Source organism: Furipterus horrens, unplaced genomic scaffold (assembly GCF_987537825.1).
Source record: "Furipterus horrens unplaced genomic scaffold, mFurHor1.1.pri manual_scaffold_5, whole genome shotgun sequence".
Classification (NCBI taxonomy): Eukaryota; Metazoa; Chordata; class Mammalia; order Chiroptera; family Furipteridae; genus Furipterus; species Furipterus horrens.
The window spans coordinates 91,353,072-91,374,443 of NW_028327175.1; the positions used below are offsets into that span (position 1 = coordinate 91,353,072).

The 21,372-nt window shown below is 40.7% G+C and overlaps 1 pseudogene; it reads right to left on the minus strand.

Moving 5' to 3' along the window:
* Nucleotides 1-8,521: 8,521 nt before the first annotated feature.
* On the minus strand, nucleotides 8,522-9,174 carry LOC150008943 (ADP-ribosylation factor 1 pseudogene; annotated as a pseudogene).
* Between the last annotated feature and the right edge of the window lie 12,198 nt (nucleotides 9,175-21,372).

Below are 21,372 nucleotides of genomic sequence, written 5' to 3' on the forward strand. Positions count from 1 at the left end.
TGGATATCCTGTCCTCTCTGGTTTCTGGTTTCTTCCACCCACGTCTTCTTATGGCTGTTTGCCAAAGATACCAACACTAGCTGAGGTGGGGCTGAGAAAGTGAAATTGCTTCATATACAGCTTTGGCCCCTTGGGCTCTCTCTGTCCCCCAGGGAGGATTAGATTGGAAAACAGCTTCCGACCAGGCTCTGTTAGGTGTGACAATGCACTTCTCTCTCTGTTCTCAGGGTGTGTTTTGAGCTTGGAAGCCTGAAGAGTATATTTGGCTTGAGCAGGCATTGACTATTATTTTCTTCTTAGAAAACTATTGAGCACTCGGTTTTGCTCTGTGCTGGTCTTAGCCAGTAATATGAAAAGTCACTCATTGCACTGGAGGTCCTTTCTTTCTAGAAAACCTTGGTTGTCAGTCTGATTAATGATTACTCGATAAGAATGATGAGACAGGATTACATTCACACACACAAAGAGCATACAGCAGTATCCCTGAATCTCAGAAATGGGTTTGTTTGATTGAGTACAGATATTTTAATGCTACATGAAGGCAAGATGGCTGATAGACATTTCTTTGAAGTTAGCAGGAGCTCAATTACCTAAAGACTCCTCATTCTTTCAAATATAACCCCAATATGCACTATATTGATTGACCTGAGGCCAGACGGTCTTGGTTCTCTGTGTGAGGAGGGCTTTAAGGGAAGCCGCCTGCCTAGTACTGCTAAGGTCCCTGGGACCTTAGACCTCAGGATCTTAGATGAGGCTTCAGGTTTCAATCCTGCATTCATTCCACTGCCCTTCAGCTCTGATGGCCAAGGAACAACAAAAAACACTGAGATGGGGAGTCAGAAAATCTGACTTTGTGTCCTGCTTCTTGCAGTTTTATTATCTGTGGCTTTGGGCAAATCACGTCATTTTTCTCTGCTTCCACTTTTGCCTCTAAAATGCTAGGGGTAGACAATTTGGTTTCAAAGATTGTACCCAATTCTGTGTCATCTAAGATTTTGTGATTCAATTTGATTTCCTAATTTGTACTAAGGGGATCAGCCCATGGCTCCAAACTTCATGATCAGAGGTCAGACACTTCGTGCTTTAAGCAATGGATTTATAGAACAGGAAATGTTGGACTTCCAGTCAAGGTGGTGGCACAGGCAGACCTGGCTCACCTCTTTGCACAACCACATCAAAATGACAACTAAAATATAGAACAACCATCACTCTGAATCATCAGAAATAAGTGGAATGGAAGTCTGACAGCAACAGAATTAAAGAAACCACATCCATCCAGACTGGTAGGAGGAGCACAGACACACACTGGCTGGTCCCACATCCATTTGTGGTGAATAAAAATTTGGGAGGGATATTTCAGGACTGAGGAGTCCTAGCCCAACACCAGGCCCCCTAGCCCAGGGTTCCAGGGCCAGGAAGATAAGTCCCCACAACTTCTAGCTGCAAAAGCCAGTGGGGGTTGAGTCAGTGGAAGACACTGCTGGAGCTCCAGGCAATTCATCTTAAAGAACTCACACATGGACTCACCTACTCAGACTTACTCCCTCTGAGCTCCAGCACCGGGGTAGCAGCTTGAAAGGCACCAGTGGCATACAGGAAGAAAACTGAAGTGAAGGCAAGCAGAGGCCATTGTCCCCTTTCTGAACCCTCCCCTCACAGAGCTGGTAAGCTGGTGGAATATCTGAGACTCCATCAACTTGGCTAATACTGTTTGCCCCACCCTGGAGATCCCCTGAGACTCTGCCCCACCCAGCTTACAGGCCCACCCAATCTGATTTTCCATATGAATGGCTGGTCTTGGCTCATGCTGCACAACTTCCCAGATGCTCTCAAACAAGCAACAGCTGGCCTCAGTGAGCCCCAGGTCTGACACTAGCAACAGCCAGCCTAGATTCACAGCTTGGCTTCTCCTGGGAATTTCCAAGACCAGCATAAACAGCAGTCATCTCAGACTGTTTTATAGCTCAGTCAGGGAGCCCCAGGCAAAACACAGGTGGAGGATGACCTTGGCCTGCACCATTCAGGAAACCCCAGAGCCTGTGCACCCAGTGGGCAGCTATAGACCACATCAGAGCACCACCACCCTCCCCTGCACAGGTGATTCTCCACAGAGGGCAGTCAGTCTTTGCAGCTGACTTGCCTGGGTAAATCCCCCCCCCCCCCATTGACCTGCCAATAGCAATCAAGGCTCAGCTACAAGAGGATGGTGTACTCAGCCCACATGAACAGCACAACTCAAGTACCCAGCTTGGTAATAGGGGAGGCTGTGCCATTGGACCCTACAGGACACCTACTACATTAGGCCATGCTACCAAGACACAGAGTCATAGCAGCTCTACCTAATACATAGAAATAAACACAGGGAAGCTGCCAACATGAGGAGACAAAGAAACATGGCACAAATGAAAGAACAGATCAAAGCTCCAGAAAAAGAGCTAAACAAAATGGAGATAAACAATCTATCAGATGCAGAGTTCAAAACACTGGTTATACTGATGCTCAAGGAACTTAGTGAGGACCTCAACAGCATAAAAAAGATCCAGTCAGAAACAAAGGATATACTAATTGAAATAAAGAACAATTTACAAGGAAACAACGGTAGAGTGGATGAAACTGAGAATCAGATCAATGATTTGGAATAAGAAAGCAAAAGACAACCAATTAAAACAATAGGAGGGGAAAAAGAACACACAAAAAATGAAGATAGAGGAAGAAGCCTCTGTGATAACTTCAAGAGTTCCAACATACACATCATAGGGGTGCCAGAAGGAAAATAGAAAGAGCAAGAAATTGGAAATCTATTTGAAAAAAATCATGAAAGAAAACTTCCTTAATTTGGTGAAGGAAATAGACATGCAAATCCAGGAAGCACAGAGAGTCCCAAACAAAATGGATGCAAGGAGACCCACTCCAAGACACATCATAATTAAAATGCCAAAGTTTAAAGATAAAGAAAGAATCTTAAAAGCATCAAGAGAAAAGAAGTTAGCTACCTACAGGGGAGTTTCCGTAAGACTGTTAGCTGATTTCTTAAAAGAAACTTTTGCAGGCTAGAAGGGATTGGCAAGAAATATTCAAAGTCATGAAAAGCAGGGACCTACAGCCAAGATTGCTCTACCCAGCAAAGGTATTATTTAGAATCAAAGGACACATAAAGACCTTTCCAGATAAGAAAAAACTAAAGGAGTTCATCATCACAAGCCATTATTACATGAAATGTCAAAAAGACTTATTTTTTTAAAAAACTCAACTATGAACTATAAAATAGCAATAAATACATATCTATGAACAATTGAATCTAAAAAACAAACTAAGCAAAGAACAGAATCATGGATATGGAGAGCATTTTGATAATTGCCACATGGGAGAGGGTGTGGGGGAATGGGTGAAGAGGTGAGGGGATTAGGAAGTACAAATAGTCACAGAAAAGCCATGAGGATGTAAAGTACAGCATAAGAAATGGAGTAGACAAAGAACCTATATGCAGGACCCATGGACATGAACAATGGTGGGGGGATTGCTGGGTGGAGGGTGGCAAAGGAGGAAAAAAATCAAGACAACTGTAATAGCATTCTCAATAAAATATAATTTTAAGATTAAAAAGAAAAAAGAAAAGAGAATTGAAAAGAGAAGTCTGCTTATACCTTCTATATTCAAACCAAATTCTTTTGTGCAATAGTATTCTCTTTGGCCCTGTAGAGATAAAACTTTTGTTCTATATGCTAAGTGAATGAAGGTGGGATGAATGGTGTAGATTTCAGACAAAGTGGGGAAAAGCCATGTGTCGGCAGGCCCAAGACAGATGCCATGGGAAGCAAGAGGTGGGGCCTCAGAGTGCTGCTCACTTCATTCCAGGTAGGCTGCCACCTACTTTGCCTAGGCATTGAGCCAGCTCTGGCAAGAGGTTTGATCAAGGCTATTTGCATGTCTGTTTTCAGGGCAGTAAATTTTGTCTAGCCATACAAAATGAGGAGGAAATCAATCCAATGATGTAGAGAACTTAATTTCAGAGGAGAAAGTGAAAGAAACAAAGACAAACTGCTTTCAAGAAAGTGCAAATTTTATATTCTGTGAAGTGTAAAGTGTGACTAAGACACCTTTAGAGAAGATACTTGGGTGTTTTGGTGGAGGGTTGAGTGATGTGTTTCAAGAAATAATGACAAAAACGAAACACGTGTATTACATTGCAAACATAGTACTGGGTACTGTCATTTAAGTGTTATGTCATTTAATCCCCACCAACCCTATGAGATGGAATCTAGGGCCTGGAGATGTCTGGCCCAGTTTCTCAGGGCCAATAATGGAAAGCCCAGCCTTAGAATCTTAGGCCATCCTTGAAAGTATGTGGAAAGACCGAGAAATTTTAAACAGTGCTGGCAACTCTGTGTTGAAACCCGCCTATAAATAGTTCCCTGATTATTTCTAATTCCCATTGACTTGATATAGTGCAAGCTATTCAGCAATGTGATACAGATAGATATTTCCTTTTAAAAATATTGTACAAATACATGATTTCCTTCCTCTTTCCCCCTGTAGAAGTAGAAAAAGAGCAAGGTTAGGAATTTACCTCCAAGCTACAAAGCCTTCCTATTTTTTTAGTAATCACTGAGGGGAACTCCTAGTTACCAAGGAGATCATAACAGGTTCCATTAGATTCAAGTACAACATTTGGGTTGCCTGGCTAGAGAATGCCAAAAAAGAAAAGGAAAATATTATCATTGCTGAAATCATTCGATGTCTATGACTAATAAAAAAAAAAAAAATGTTGGCAAACTGAATTTTTTAGAAGTGCCCAAAGGGCCTGGTTAGAGCTGTGAATTGATAACATACAGTAATTTTGACTGGAGAAAAGAAAAAAAAAAGACAAAGATGTTAAACCATTTTAAAATTTATCTGAATAACTGAAAGTGTCCAACAGAAACCTTAAGCAACCAATCTAGGTCATTTATTTAATTTTTTAAGTTAGGTTTTCTCCTCCTCTTTTCCTTATAGCTAGCTATAATAAAGTTTGTACATTTTGAGTCAATTTATCCTTTAGTTGTAAAGGACCTACAGGCCCTCTTGGCCTCCTTTACCTAACATCTCACAAATACCAGAATTATCCTTTAAAAATCCCTGACATCTGTACCCATCTTAGAGACTATGAGGGCTAAAATGTCCCTTCATGCATGTGTTGTATCCTTTGGGAGCTGGAGGAAGCCAGAGGCAGAAAGAATTAGGGGTAAGACTGACCTCTGATTACCTCTTAACCCAGGTCCCAGAGGTTACTGTGGGCCTGCCTGCAGGTGTTCATCCAGTCTCTGCTTGATCATCCCCAGAGTAGGAGGCTTTTGCCAGGACCCATCCTCTCTCGTTCTGTATGGATGCAGCTCTACTTGTTGGAGGGTGCTTTCCCATGCTGTGCCAAAATCTGCTTCCTTGTATTTTGTACCCATTGTTCCTCGGGGTATCTCTAGAACAATGCTGTTTGACTCAACTTCCTCTCCTCTGGAATAGTCCCTTAGACGACTGAAGTCAACTGTCATGACTCCTGTGTATACTGTTCTCTCCAAACTAAATATCCTCAGTTTCTTTGTCAGATCATAAGTCAAAAATATACAACTGTTATAACAATATTAAGAGGCAGAACGTATAATCCATACGAGAAAGACAAAAGTGACCTGAAATTAGATTCTTTTTTTTTTTAAGAGAGAGTTAAGTTATTTAACTGGAAAGCTAGAAAAATTCTAAATGTACAGAGAAGTTGGAATAATTTTATGTGCACATCCCTATACTTAATAACTGGATACAATTAACATTTTGCTATCTTCAATTTATCACATACCCTTCAGTTTCTCTATCCATTCATCAATCTGTCTTACTTCTATTTGCAGATCAGTGTAAATTGTATTTGTCAGTACACCTAATCCCTAATATTTCAGCATGAATATCCTTATCAGTTCTTTTTTGATACTTTCAATTAGCATTCTCTTCCTAATCCCTCTTGCTATTTTTATCCTCTTTCCCTCCACTTTCTCAATTTTTATTTTTGCACCCTTTTCCCACTTTCTATCCCCAAAGTTCTAAGCTGTAAAAGAAAAGTGTGAAAAATCTGAGCCTGGGGCAGCCTAGAAGTAGCACCAGGAAAGGTCCCTGATGACCACACAGGGACTCACAGCTGTTATCACCGCAGGCCAGGGATACAGACAAGGTCCTCATGAGCAAGCTGACACAATCCAATTTATAAGAGAGGGAGGTATGGTTAGCACACCCACTTAATAATTTACTATGGGCAACACAGCTACCAAATACAGTCTCCCTCTGAACTCATCTACATGACAGGCCAAATTGTGAGTAGTTTTGACGAATAGAGACTCAGAAGAAGGAAATTAATTAGAAGGTCCCAGTGGCAGACAGCAGAGACCTTATCAGTGCTGATGTTTCAAAAGCTGGCCTGCACAGCACCTGACACCAAAGGAGTGCTTCAGAAACTAGTACAATGATGGCATAAGCATGTGAATACTACATACCACTGTAGTAGAAGTGCCATCCAGACCAGGCACCCATGTGGTTCAGAGCACCTCTCACCTGGACTGTGCCAGGCGAACCCTCCCAAATCCCACCCCTCCAACTCGCTTTAAAGAACTTCCATTGTGACCATTCTCTTCTAGCCATGCCATTGATTAAGATTTTGTCAAGTTTGAATCTTTCTGCTTTGGTCTGGAAGACAACCTTGTCTTTAAAATGGGAGGTCTTCCCTGGTCGAGTGGCTCAGTTGGTTGGAACATCATCCCATATACCAAAGGGCCACATGTTCGATTCCTGGTCAGGGCACATACCTAGGTTGTGGGTTTGATCTCCAGATGGGACACGTACAGGAAGAAACCAACAGATGTTTCTCTCTCACATCAATGTTTCTTTCTCTTTCCCCCTTCCTCTCTCTCTAAAATCAATAAATGTATCCTTGGGTGAGGACTAACAAAAATTAAAATGGGAGGTCTGCATCTTTTTAATACCATCTTTGATAAAGTGATTTTACTGGCTTTACTCTCACAAAAAGGGAGTAATCCCCTACTGCCCAGGCGTTCTGAAGACCAGGGAACACCATCTTCCCCGATTAGCAAAAAATATTCTTTTCCCTGTCTTGAGATTTATGTCTGATAAGAAACATCAGTTGCATTCTCCATAGTTGCAGATAAATCCAATTTTAACAAATTAAATTCACTTTGCAATCCATAAAAGGATCTTTCTAGCCATAAAAATCTCTAAGTAAATCCTTTGGTTATATAATTGTTTCCTAATGTAGTTCTTTCAATGGTTTCAATGTCATAAATTATTTTATAGCAAGGAATTCCTAACCTCTATTGCTTGAAAACCATTTCTTTTTTTTTTTTCTAAATAGTTAAGAGATTTTATTCTAATAGCTATAATTACAGTGCTTGTTTGTCGAAATGAAAACTGAAAACAAGTATACAAAAACAGTTGATTACTAATTGTGTATTGAAAGCAGTAAGAGGTTCCACGACACCAGATAAACCAGTTTTGAGGTTTTCCCCCAAGATAAAGTTTAACAGCTCCAGCTTCTTCAGTGTTTATCAAAATACAAAAGAAAAAAGTAGAGGTTGTACATTTTGATGTCAAATCTGACCCTTGCAGGCTAAGGGAGTGAAAGCACATGTGGACGGGGGCTCTGAGGAGCTAGGCTCTAAGAAGACCGGTCACCTGTCTGCATTCCTACTGGTAAGACCCAGACAACCTGGAGCAAGTGAGCGTGCATGGGGACCATGGGGGGAGGGAGTGGGGGACGGTTCCCGCTCTGGCCAGACTGATCCCACCAAAGCACCTATGCTAACCCAAGGGAAGGCTGGGGTTCCTCCAAGGGGTCTGTGAATGGTGGTCGCAGCCTCCAGCTCATCCCCAGGGCACTGGTGTAAGCACAGGTACAAGAAAATGCTATGGGATGCGGAAGACCCAGCAAGGCAGCCATTCAGGAACCGTAAGTGACCATGCAGAATGTTTTGTGGCTGGTTCTGCCTACCGCATGCTCCAGATGGGAGAGAGACCACAGGCAGACTGGACTCAAGCCGTTACTGCAGAACCTACACTAGGCACATTTCTCCCTTCTATGTTCAAGTGTCTAGTATTTGTATCGGTTTTAAAAAATGCACTGAGTTTGGGTTAAAAACCAACCATCAAAATGGATCTCAACACAGATCTAAAGCCCAGAGGAGCAGCATTGGGCTGATCTGACAGCGACTCCTAGAGACCCCGGGTGCCTAAAAATCCCTCCTCAGTACTAAACAGTGGGTTGATTCTCATTTTACAATAAAAAAAGCTGAGTAATATTGCATAGGAGTACCAGAAACTGCCTCATTGGAAACGAGAACTATTTACATTAAATAAAAACCCGGTTGCAGGCTGCATCTGCACATGTACAGCATGGTGAAGCACACTGGGACCGACCATGGAGACAGCTTCTGGCACTCACACCACAGGGGCACGGCTGCCACATGAGAGGAAAGCAAGGGTGAAGGAGGGAGTGGGGGGGGGGGAGGGGGACAGGAGTGCGGCTCACTTCTGGTTCCGGAGCTGATTGGACAGCCAGTCCAGTCCTTCATAGAGCCCGTCCCCGCTGGTGGCACAGGTGGCCTGAATGTACCAGTTCCTATGGCGCAGAGAGTGAAGGCCCAGCTTGTCCGTGATCTCGGCTGCATTCATGGCATTGGGGAGGTCCTACTTGTTTGCGAACACGAGCTGGACAGCATCCCTGAGCTCATCCTCCGCCAGCATCCGCATGAGCTCCTCTCGGGCCTCATTCACGCGCTCTCGGTCACTGCTGTCAACCCCAAAGTTGAGACCTTGTGTGTTCTGGAAGTAGTGGCGCCACAGAGGCCGGATCTTGCCCTGACCACCGACGTCCCACACGGTGAAGCTAATGTTCTTGTACTCCACATTGAAACCTATGGTGGGGATGGTGGTCACAATCTCACCCAACTTCAATTTGTACAGGATGGTGGTCTTCCCTGCAGCGTCCAGGCCCACCATGAGAATGCGCATTTCTTTTTTGCCAAAAAGGCCCTTAAAGAGGTTTGCAAAGATATTTCCCGTGCTTTTGGCTGGAGAGAGAAACATTGGCCAGGGAAACCCTCGGCGTCCGCGACACTGCTGTTGCTCAGAGCCAGGCGTTGGTTTCGCTCCCACCTGAAAACCATTTCTAACCCTGACCACTTTCCCTAGAGAGATAGCATAGTAAATATCTGTCAACACCAGCACTTCGTGGTGGCATCACATCCTTTAGAATGTATTTGAATGCAAGCTGTTAAGATGTTAGAGTGAAAAATGACTCACAATCAAGGCTTTGACGATTTCCTGGCAGTTTACTTAAAGAATGAAAAAAAAAATCAGATACTTTTATCCATTGGCACCTCAGTGGTAAAATGCCAAGTGCCAACTAGAGTTCTTCTCTATTATAAGCAACCAATACACAAGGTTCAGACCCATATAAAATCCCTTCTAGAGGATAGGAGATACTATGATGCAGGGAGTAGACTTTGATGGCTGGGGATTCAGATGCTCAGTTTCACAGACCTCCACCAGGACTCAGTCTTGGGTAAACAGGGAAGTCGGGCAACAAAGGCCATGTTTGTTCAGACTTCATTCATTCTTTTTATTCCTTTGATATATCTGTCTCTAATGATGGAAACTCTCTCTCTCTCTTTTTTTTTTAAGATACTAAAGTACAAAAAGGAAGAGAGGAAGCTCAAAACTGATTTGGAAATGAGCAAGAGACCACCATCATAAAGATCAAGACTCTGACTGAGGGACGGCCAGCCTCTAGAGGTCAGTATTACCCATGACAGTGGCACTGGCCTGTGGTCCTGGGTGATGTATGTAGTTTTATGGGCAACAAAGCAAAAAGCAAGGCCATGGTGCCCGGCAGCATAGTGGCCTGCCCGGCAGCACGCTGACCCAGCCGACATCCGTTCCGCATGAATGGAGATGTCACACGAACCACTAACTCCAGACTGGTTCACTTTCACTGTAAGAGAGGCAGTGAATGAATGAATAAGCCATTCTTTTAAAGGAAAGTCCCTGTGGCTGAAAAGCTGGACTGAAATAGATCTGATAAGTGTCCTTGTACAAGCTGGGTGGCAGTGAGGGAAAAGCAGGGTCTAAGAAGGAAGACCCAAGCTCCCCAGGGATGGTGCTCTGGAGTGGGGCAAGGAGAGGAGCTCATCTAAAAGTGTAAACAGGTTTGTAGACTAAAATGGGTACAGGGAAGGAAAAAAAAATAAATGTTCTAATAATAGGCAAATGAGCCAAAAACAAGTAAGGAAGGCTGGCTGGGCATAAAATCTGTGTGGCTCAAAAAAATTATAATAGCTACTTTAGTTTAGATTTTTTTTTTTTTTTAAGTATTCTCAAAGACACTATAAACACAGACTGGGGAAGAAAAAAACCCAAAATTTCAGACTGTCATTAGCAATAATACAAGAGTTAATACTTTAATAGTATGTGCTAGGCATTCTGCTAAGTAGTTCATATGTATTTAATTCTCAGAAGTACATACATTTATGAATTGTACAAGAATAAGCAGAGGCTTAGAGATGCTGATTACCTTGCCCCAGGTTAGATGTGTCTGAGCAACACCTGGGCAGTCAGCATCCAGACAGGAATTAACCCCCGCCCAGTAGCCAGGGCAGCTCTAATGCGATCAGGCTCCTTTGCCTCTGCTATGCAGCAATGACATCAAACCTCCTTCTGCCTGCTGGATCTCTTGCAAAACTGTGATGGCTTCTTTTGATGTGCAGCACCCTTGTAAAGCCAGGCACATGCCATTGTTCTTACTCTGGCTTCCTTTATTACTCATAAATAATTCTGGAAAAAGAGGAGGAACCATGGAAATAAATGGAGGAGGAGAAAATAGACGATGTGGTGGCTTCAAAAAGTGAGACACTTGCAGCATTCTGACCACATGGTAAAGCTTTTAATATGAGTTTGGTTCGAATTTTCATTTTTGAGTAGCAGTTTCCCAGGGTTACAATGACATGTAACAGTCACCTTGAAACATATGCTGAAGGACAATTTGTTTTGCTCTTTCCATAGAACAAAATATAATTTATGAGTTTACCACCATGAAACCTAAAAGAATAAACTCTATTACAGAATATTAGCCATTTAAAGGTCTTTATTCTAAGACATCATAGCCAGATTTCAACTTGGTTGCATAATAAAAAGTTGATAGTTTTTGTACAGCACATTAGATAGTTCTTCAGCTCACTTGAGAGAAGCTTTCAACTTCTCCACTGAATTTTTAATTAGTGAAAAAAGATATTATTGCAAGGTAGCTAATTTTCATGACTCATTTTTGACAAAAATAATATTATTTGCTGTCTAACAATAACTTTGTTCCTTTGATATTTTGATAGGTCGAAATTAAAATAATACTGAGGTACCACAACTCTAATGGCCTGGGAGAGAATAGAAAGCATTAAGTCCTGCCGCCGCCGGTTGCTGGGTTGTGACAAGTACACAGGCACTGCCCCCTATAGCCGGCCCAAGAAAACAAAACCCATCTGTCAAAATGGGGCAGACAACTATAGAAATCCCGGTGGCGCAGCTCACCAGGCAACAGATGAGGAATCTGACAGATGAACAAATAAGAAACCTGTCAGAGGCTCAGTTCAGGGCCATTGTTATCAGGTGGCTTACAGAATTAACAAAAGATCTGGAAAAAGATGAGAAAGAATTGAAAAACACTCATACTGAAAGGAACAAAACCTCATATGAGACAGATGGTGAGGAAATAAAATCCAGAGTTCAAATCAACAAACCAGAACATAGAGAAGGAACAAACAGTCAACCAGTGCAGAGAGAGGAAACGGGAAGCAAGGAAAATGATGAGAGGATCAGAAACCTCTGGGACAGCTATAAGAGATCAAATATACGGATTATCGGATTGCCAGAGGGCGAAGAAGAAGAACTAGAAATTGAAAAATTAAGTGAAAATATAATAAAGCAGAACTTCCCAAACTTGGGACTTACAGGTCCAGGAAGCACAGAGAGTTCCAAAAAAACTGGACCCAGGGAGAACCACTCCAAGACACGTTATAATCAAAATGTCAAAAGTTAAAGATAAAGAGAGACTCTTAAAAGCAGCAAGAGAGAAAAAAAGAATCATGTACAAAGGGGTACCAATTAGACTATCAGCTGACTTCTCAAGGGAGACCCTGCAGGCAAGAAGGTACTGGCAAGAAATATTCAAAGTAATGAAAATCCAAAACCTACAACCACGAATACTTTATCCAGCGAAGCTGTCATTCAGAATAGAAGGGCAGAGAAACTGTTTCCAGGACAAAATAAAATTGAAAGAGTTCATTAGATCCAAATCACTGTTACATGAGATGTTAAAAGGACTGGTTTAGAAAAAGGAGGATTAAAACTATGAACCTAAAATGAAAACTGCATCACAAGAACCAACAACAGAAGCTAGGGAATTGAAACAAAGGCAAACTAAATAGGCAATGAGAGTGGAAAAAAGAACTCTAGGTATGGGGAGCATATTGGGGGGAGGTCAGCAGGGAAGGGGAAGGGGGACAGGGAGGGAGATGGTATAGGAATTAAGAAACATTGTAGGAGGGAATGGAATAGACAGAGAGAGGTTGAGAAGAACTATATGTACAACCAATGGACATGGACTAAAAGGGGGGGACAAGGGGAGGGAGGGGGGCCACCGGGTAGAGGGGAGCAGAGGGAAGGGAAATTGGAACAAATGTAACGCTGTAATCAATAAAACACATTTAAAAATAAAAATAAAAAAATAAAATTAAATAAAGAAAAAAAAAAAGAAGAAAGCATTAAGTCCCACCTGTCGTTCTTTGCCTGTTTTTTTTTTTTTTTTTTTTTTTTTTTTTTTTCCTGTTTAAAAAGCAAACAAACTTCTAGTACAGGGGGGAAAAACCTACAGCATTATGAACAGATATAAATTTCAATAAAGCCAGGTTTTCTAAGGTCAGTTATGGCTGAAGACAGTGACTTCCTTTTGGACTTACATGTTGCTTCTCCTGTTTGGCATAGAAACTGAGTCAGGGGACTTACATATAGGACTCAAGTCTTAAATCAAATATTTTCACATTCTTACTCTCCAGTGGGTGCCAAGCAGCCTCACCCTGAATTCGATAGCCCAGGAGACTGTCAAGGCCATTGAGGCCCCAGAGCAATATTAGCTCTTATTCTCAGAGACTTTGGTCACCTTGTCCTCCCTATCAATTCACTTGAAAGTGAAGTCTGGAAAGATGCTGATAACTCCAACATACAATGACCCCCATTTAACCACAAAACTATTAGAGTTGATTCACCTCCCACACACATTCCTCAACCAGAATACCCACCCAATATCTGGTGGTTTTTTTTATAAAATGTTTGTTTTCAGTATTCAGACCTTTGTTTGCAAATGACAGATGTCCCAGTCATAATAGCTTAAGCAAAAAGGGTGATTTATTAGCACAAGTGTAAACAAAGTAAGAAAAGGACATGTTATGAAGTCCTGGAGTCTGATGGATTCAGGGTCTCAGATATCACGGTATCTCTCATCTCTTCTCTCTGCATTGCAACTCCATTCTCTCAAGCAGGATGTCAGAAGAGGGAGGAGACATGGCCAAAATTAGCTATGGGCTGCCCTCCTTACTTGTCCTCCAGAGAAGAAAGGATGCATTTTTCCAGCAGCTCTAGTTACAAAAATCTAAGAGAGACTCTGTCCTGGCATGGGTTGGGTACCCATGAGGGTCTAGGAATAATCTTTGTGGCTGGGGTAGGGAGCTATGGTCCTACACTTGCCACTGGGTTGTGGTATAAAAGGAAACAATGAACAAAATAGAACCAGAGGCATGGAAACATAGAACAGACTGAAAGTAACCAGAGGAGCGTGGGGAGGGGGATAATGGTGGAAAAAAGGAGAAATGACTAAACAAAGAACATGTATGAATGACCCACAGACATGGACAACAGTGTAGAAATTGACTGTAGGAGTGTGTAGGGGGAAATAAGTGGAGGAGGGCAAAGGGGGAAAAATTGGGACAAGAGCAATAGAGTAATAATAATAATAGTAAATGATTCAATAAATAAATAAATAAATGGAAACAAGGGTGAGGAAGGGAAATGCTCTGACTGATAGTTACCACAGGACTGGGGCTGGAGAAAGCATGTCCTTGGAGGCAGAGATGGCCCATTACTGAAAAAAAAAAGTGAAGGACAAAACCAACTTGTCCAATACACTCTCAATGAGCCCTCAAATTAAAATATAATGGATTGCTTAGTGAGTCACCCATCAATGAGTACTTGTACTTTTTGAGTAGATTCTTTTTGATGAACAAAAGACCTTCATGATCCCAGAAATAAATGTTCAATGATAGAATTTCAGACCCCATAATAGATTGAGAGTGAACCACTTTGGGAAAGGAGTCCCCTTCCAGCCTCCATCGAGTGACATCGTGGTCACCTACTCTGAAAGTCTGCCTACCGTAACTGTTGAAATTTCAAGAGGAGAAAACCATGTTGATTCTAAATGACATGTTAACTGGATTAATATAGAACTACTTCTCTGCTATAGTTACAAACTGATGCACAGTTCTAACAAGCAGATTAATGAGATGTTTCCAGATAAATTAGAATTTCTTTTTCACCCAAATATGTATTTTTTTTTCTTGTTTGGTTGATTTTCTAAGAATGTTGTATGTGTATATTAGGTTGCTATTCAGCACCTCTGATTTACAGGGATATTCCAGAATTCTAGGACTACTTTTAAGCCTATTCAAATTGATGCAAGTGACCTACCAAATTTTTTTTTTTCAATACATAAACAGAGTATGCTATTTCATTGGCTATGTACTTAAATTACTTCCAAAGAAACACATGATATAAGTCAATGGAAAGTCCAACTGAAAAGAAAAAAACACCTTTATTATAAAACTAGCACAGCAGGAAACTACAGTCTCAGTGTTGTTTGTTGATTTCACTTTGTTCAAATAATCACAGCCCAGGGCAGATTCCTTCAGTCATTTCAACGGCCTGCACCTGAGGTGCTTACAGCATTACTTACTAGCAGAATTCAGTGATATGCCTATTGTACCCTTTCAAAGTTTGAGTCCACCTTTTGATAAACCTTAATATGCAGGAAACTAAGGTTAAATTTCAAAATAATCTTTGCTTCCTTTGGCTCAGGAGGACAAATTACTTTGCAAAAGCCCTTATTGACTAAGTCCTTTTGTTGGCGCAGGAACATTAAGTCATTTGCTATGATGAAAGATCTTACGTTTGACCAGAACTTCAGCAACCAGATTTATAGATTTCAAGTTAGCATGCACTCTTCTGTATTTTTCTTTTAATTCTTTTTTCTTAATATACACAATATAGCACCTAGCCCTCACTTGCATATTCTCATTGTCCCAGAGAAAGAGCTACGTCAACTTTTAAGTCATCTTTTTGTTTTGACAAGATACTTCCAGGTAGCGCAGGTACATTCTGGGGCAGGCTTACCCAGGACTCAGTGTATGAATAGAGCCAGCCACATTTTAAGAGAAGGCTTGTATAATAGGATTGACATCAGTGATCTTTCAGTGACACAAGACTCTTTTTAAACACTTAAACATTATCCCATTAATTTTAAGAACTAAACTATTGCTGTCTTATAGTCTTAAGAAAGTCAGAAGAGACATCTCTTTGCCAACACCCCCGAGCCAACTTTTAATCAACAGTTTAAAGAGTATCTTTTATCAGATGTCCACTCCCAGGCACTCAGCCCAAAGTTTCTATTGCTCTTTTTATCTCTCCTCCTGCAAACTTCCTCAAGATTAAAGCTCCCATTGGTTCTAGGTGTTAAGAAAACAGGGGTTTGAAGGTGATGAAAATGTTCTGGAATTAGATAGTGACATTGGTTTCATAAGACTGTTAATACAAGAAAACTATTGAACTGTCAACCTTAAAATGGTTATCGTGGTGAATTTTATGTTTTGTAAACTTTATCTCAATTAGAAAAAAAGTTACTAAAACAGTCCTCACTAAAATGTAATGACTAACACCCTGTCTACTGTAAGTGTATTTTAATAAGAGTGCTTTGAGCCTAAATAAAATCTTGACTTGATAGAATTCCAAGCATTTAGAGAGAGGTCAGGTTAATATTTATTGGAGTAAAGCCACTGTTGAATAGTTGTCCATTTGTGTCTAGGTTTTTCTGAACAATTCCATCCTTTCCTTTTTTACTTTCTCTTGGACCAGCTCTTTGAAAGGCTGCTAATCCTGAGACCAGGAACCCATTACTTGACCAATAGTTCTACATGCAACCTTCTGTCAGCGCTGAACACAAATATTTATTTTACCAGGCTACCTAGAGTTTCCTAAGAAGGTAACAAGGAAGGTCCTGAGAACTCACTGTTTCAACTGCTGGGACTTGGTCAAAAAGCACCACTCACCACCCATGTCATCAGACCATATGGGGTTCAGTCTGATACTGAGTCAGAGCACAAGCAAGCAGCCTGCTCTCCCTCCTGCTGCCAAGAGTGTTCCTGTCTTGACAGAATGTGACAAGAACTCTAGGAAAACAAAAGGTGGAGAATCCCCACCCACACACAGTATTATCCCAACATTTGCAGAATAAGGTTTTAAGCATTTATTAAATCCTCAGAGATAGAAACTATTCCAAGGTGGGCTATTTTACATTTGAACCAATAAACACCTGCAATGAGCAATCGGAAAAATGAGAGAAGATAGGATTAGTAACTTCAAGGGGTGCTTTCGAAGTATAGCAAGACCCTAAGGAACTTTAATATTTACATCATAGAAAGAGCTTATAATTATCCTTATAATCTCCCAGTTTCATTCAGAGATTGCCTATCGGGCTGCTGCTGCTTTTTTTTTTTCCTCCACTGAAGTCTCCCTGAAATACGGCTGCTTCCTAAAATAGCACCCCAAAGCCAAAGTCTTCTCACTGATTTCAGGAGTTCCCTCGAGGACAAGGAGCTGCTCCAGGATTCCCTGCGAAATTTAGGGACTTACTGCACAAAGATCTCAAGAAATGTTACTTATACAATATGTACAAATTTAGGATGATTCTAAAATTCACTCATAAAAATTAGGCATTGCTAAGGAATTTGTTAGTTGCAAGTGGCAGAAAACAAAATGAAATTAGTTCCAGCAGAAAAGAAATTGACTAGCTCCTGAGGCTGGCAGGAAGGCTGAGCACAGGGTTTATGGATGGCTCCTTTGGCTCTTCTTTGCCCATTGGCTCCATCTGAGCTATTGCAGGCCCAGATCAGGAAAGATCCCCTGGCTGCCCTGGCTTAACAGTCCAGAGTGAACATCTGTTTCTGCCTGCTCACAATCACTTCCCATTTTAGCAACAGAAGCATGATTTTCCTTTGGGGAAGCGTTCCTCTCCCATTCACTGTAGTCCTGTGGGACTGTTGATCACGGTGTCCCTTTCCCCCTTGACTCAGGGGAAAGCTGTGACCAGCAGAACCAAGCCTACTTGCTCTTTTTCAGGATCTTGAATATTGAGCAGAATTGAGTTAAGGAAGGCAGGATAAGACTGGAGCTGATTCATTCTGGAGGGTGGGTCCTGACCCCTGAAGAAATTGCCTGTTAGCGTTTGCTATGCTACCCCTAACGCTGCCTGCACGGGGTCTGGTTGTTAGTCTTCCTTCAATACTGCGAGTTGTCTTATATCCTTACAATAAACTTTTTTTTTTTTTTTTGCTTAAAGTAGTCCACATTGGCTTATAATACTTACAATTAAAGAACCTGAATTTATTCCAGCTCCAGAGAACCTCTCATGGAGCCTATACAGAAATCTTGGGGAAGGAATTTGACCCTATTTGTATCACATTATTACTTGTAGATCAATCACTGTGGCCAAGGAAATGGGATATTATCATGGCCCACACCTGGGTCTTGTGCAGTGGCAAATGGCTAGGTAAAGTTATCAGATATAAGAAGGGAAATATTTCTGGACAGAAGACAAATACCTCTCACTGTCCTCTTTAACCTATTTTAGTTAAAGCTTATAAACTAGGAGAAGACACTCATGAGTTAAAGTTCAGTTTTATCTTGTCAGGAAAGTACAGAATTTCTCTTCTTTCTTTCCCTATCATTTTCAAATTGCATAGTTAGGCCCTTCCTTTGCAAAAAGCCTGGAAATCTATTTATTTCATTTATTTTATAATTAACAAGGAGTTAGAAGTTCCATTCTGAAATTTTTGGTTGGGGTCCAGTATTTACTAGCTCCACCAGCTGTGGGAATTCAATGATGTCAAGATCCCCTCCCTCCTTTGTTTGTAAGACTAATTTTGGAATTATACGATTATCAGGAAATGGTGTTCCCTTCCTTCTGTCCATCCCTAAGGAATGCTTTCTTTAAAAAATCTGTGGCTTCTGTATCCAGAGAGGTTGAATGAAAGGGCAAGCCCCAGCTAAATGTCAGACAAGGCACATGAGAAATGGAGCTTGATCAATTTCAAAGATTTCCTCCTTAAGCACGCAGACTGCTTTGATTACCAGAAGAGCATGTGCTGTTTGACAATGCCATTAAATAACCCCAAATAGAGCTGAAAAGGAAGATGCTTCCTTTCAGGAAATTTGCAAAGTAGTGAGTGCTCTTTTGTCAAACATTGGAAGATACACACTTATTTGTCAACATAAAATGAATTGGAGAATTTGGGGTTGCAAACAATTGTCAGCCAGCTGTCAATACACATGCACCTATTCCTGACAAGCCTCTTCATGGCAAAGCTTCTTCATGCTTCAGTGAAGTTCTCTTCTGTATTTCCTAGAAACCTCAATATTATTTTATTTAGTGACTTAATGTTTCCTGATAGGATGTTGAAGTTAGAGGATAACTTCATTGGTCATATGGATATTTAGGGGGTGGGGGTGGAGCTTGAAGCTTATCAAATCAAATTTAGAAAGGGTGCATACAGCAAGATTCTGGCGAGGGTTAGATATATACTCTTATGTACACATTAGATAACACCACTATGCACTGCAGTAGTCTGGAAGAATATTTGTTTTTAAAGATCTGCTTCCTTGGAACAGATTATCCTACCATGTCTCTAAATTCCTCAATCAAATAAAACCACAGTTAGATATTGGAGAAAGAACATATAACTAAGAATAAATAAAGAGAAAACATAAAAGCAACAGCATTGTTCCTGATTTGCTTGATATGCAGATGGGTGTGGAAGAAGCGAATTAATTGTTTTGGCAAAATAATTGGTGCCTGCAAGATCTGAAAACAGTATTGCTCTTCTGCCAATGCTTTTCTTAACCCCAGAAATTATGGCTAAGAACATTGCTCTTATTTTCCAGTAAGACCTGGAAGTCCTGCCACACCAAGCTATCATCTCAGCCTAGGCATAGTTAGAACAACTGCTCCACAAAGGTGGTCCAGACATGGTCCAAGGGTCACTTTTTCCTTGGCCATTCCTAGTGAATAAGGAAGGAGCTCTGTTACTATTCCAGTGAATTTTGCATAGAATCTATCAAACAAAGGGAGGAGGAGCCCTCAGCCACAAACTGAATTTGTATTCTTACAAATTGATCAGTAATATAACTCCAAAAGATGAATTTCTGAGGCCAGGAAAATAAAAGGATACAGGAGAGCTGCATGATGCTTCATAAACAGACAGAAACAAGAATCCTTATGAATCTTCAAAGGCAGAACAAGCACTGAGAGACAGGTCAAAAGGCTAAAATGCACTTAGTTCTATACAACCCTAATATTACCCGTACTCGTAAAAAGTTCATAAATGTATAAGATGATAGGATGACAAAATTTTTGTCATACTGAGCTGCCTATAACAGGATTCTGCCCTCACGTTAAAGTCTCCTTCTCTAAGTTGACTCAAAATATGTCAATATGTCAACCCATTTGACAAACAGTCTCTCCTCATTTCTCTATCCCATTTGACAAAAGTAACAATTTTAATAGCTCTTTAAGGTAAATAGGTCATTCTAATTCTGGATGAGTGCCAAACCTCTGGTCTTATCCCAGGATGCTAAGTCAATTTCTGACAAAAGGTAGTTAATTTTCAATTTGTTTTATTTTATTTTTAAAAGATATGTCAGCACCAGACACTATTTGTTTTCATTTAAAGTTAGATATAATTTTAATTAATTATATATAATTTTTATTTACTATTTTTTAAAAAGTACTTGGAGGTTTTTTCTTTTTTTAATACTTAGCATTTTAAAATAGTCTTTTAAAGTACAGTTTACATTTCCAAATTTTAAAATCTCATATATATATAGATCATATTATTAGAACTGAAAATCAAGACACTACTTGATGTCATTCTAACATATAAAATTGCATTCATACTCAAAAATATTTCAAATCAGGAGTGTTACAGAATCCTAGGTGTATTATTACTACATTTATAGTTTAAATAGGGTTGCCTAAGAAAGTAGAAATGCCACATGTATCTAGCTGATTTTATTTGTGGACCTTAGTAACTAAGTATCTCAGGGTCTTAGATGTAAAGGTCAATAGAATGTATATAATTAATGCCACAAATCCAACAGACTGCCAGCAGTCATTGAGGGAAATAGAGAGCTGACTACTCTAAAAGTGAAAATCAGTGCTTATCTTCATTAACTTTATCAGAAGAGAAAATATTAGAGTCGGAGTCTATATAATCCACCTATACTGAGGCTATAAATAACATATTCAGATGCAAGCAGCTTATCTTTTTTTATTTTATAGCCATAACTTTCCTATATGAGTCCCAAGAGTCAGTAATTGAACTTGAGAAAAGATGTCTTTCTTTTGAGGTTGCGTTTGATCTGAAGCCAAAGGGAAGTAATTTACTTTGCAGAAGCTGTGGGTTGTAAATAATGTGTATGTGGTAATATTGGCAAACAAAATTAAATATACCTTAATTTATTTGTCAATAAAGCAGTACCAAGATGTTAAGAATTTACTTTAGGATAAATTCTTTAGGAAATGGAATCTGGTTTGAGATTTCCTTTTTCTTTCCCCATGAGCATATGCTGATAAGCACTCTTATTTGTATTATATAAAAAGGCATTGGTCCTGGCTGGTTTAGCTCAGTGGATTGAGCGTCGGCCTGCGAGCTAAGTGTCGCTGGTTCGATCTTCCAGTCAGGGCACATCAGAGAAGGAAAACTCTGATTCCAAAAAACCTCCGCTGCCTTGCGGCATACCTCTTCAGGGGAAAGGCTAAGGGAGTAAACCCCGACAGAAAATCCGGAGCCGGAGTCCCTAAGGCGGTTTGACGTTGTAGTCAACACCGGCAACTCCTGCGGCGCACCTGAAGCCAAGCTGTATTGACTCCGTCTTTCCCTTGGACCCTTCAGCTGCGAAGAGAGGGGGGGTCTGCTGCAT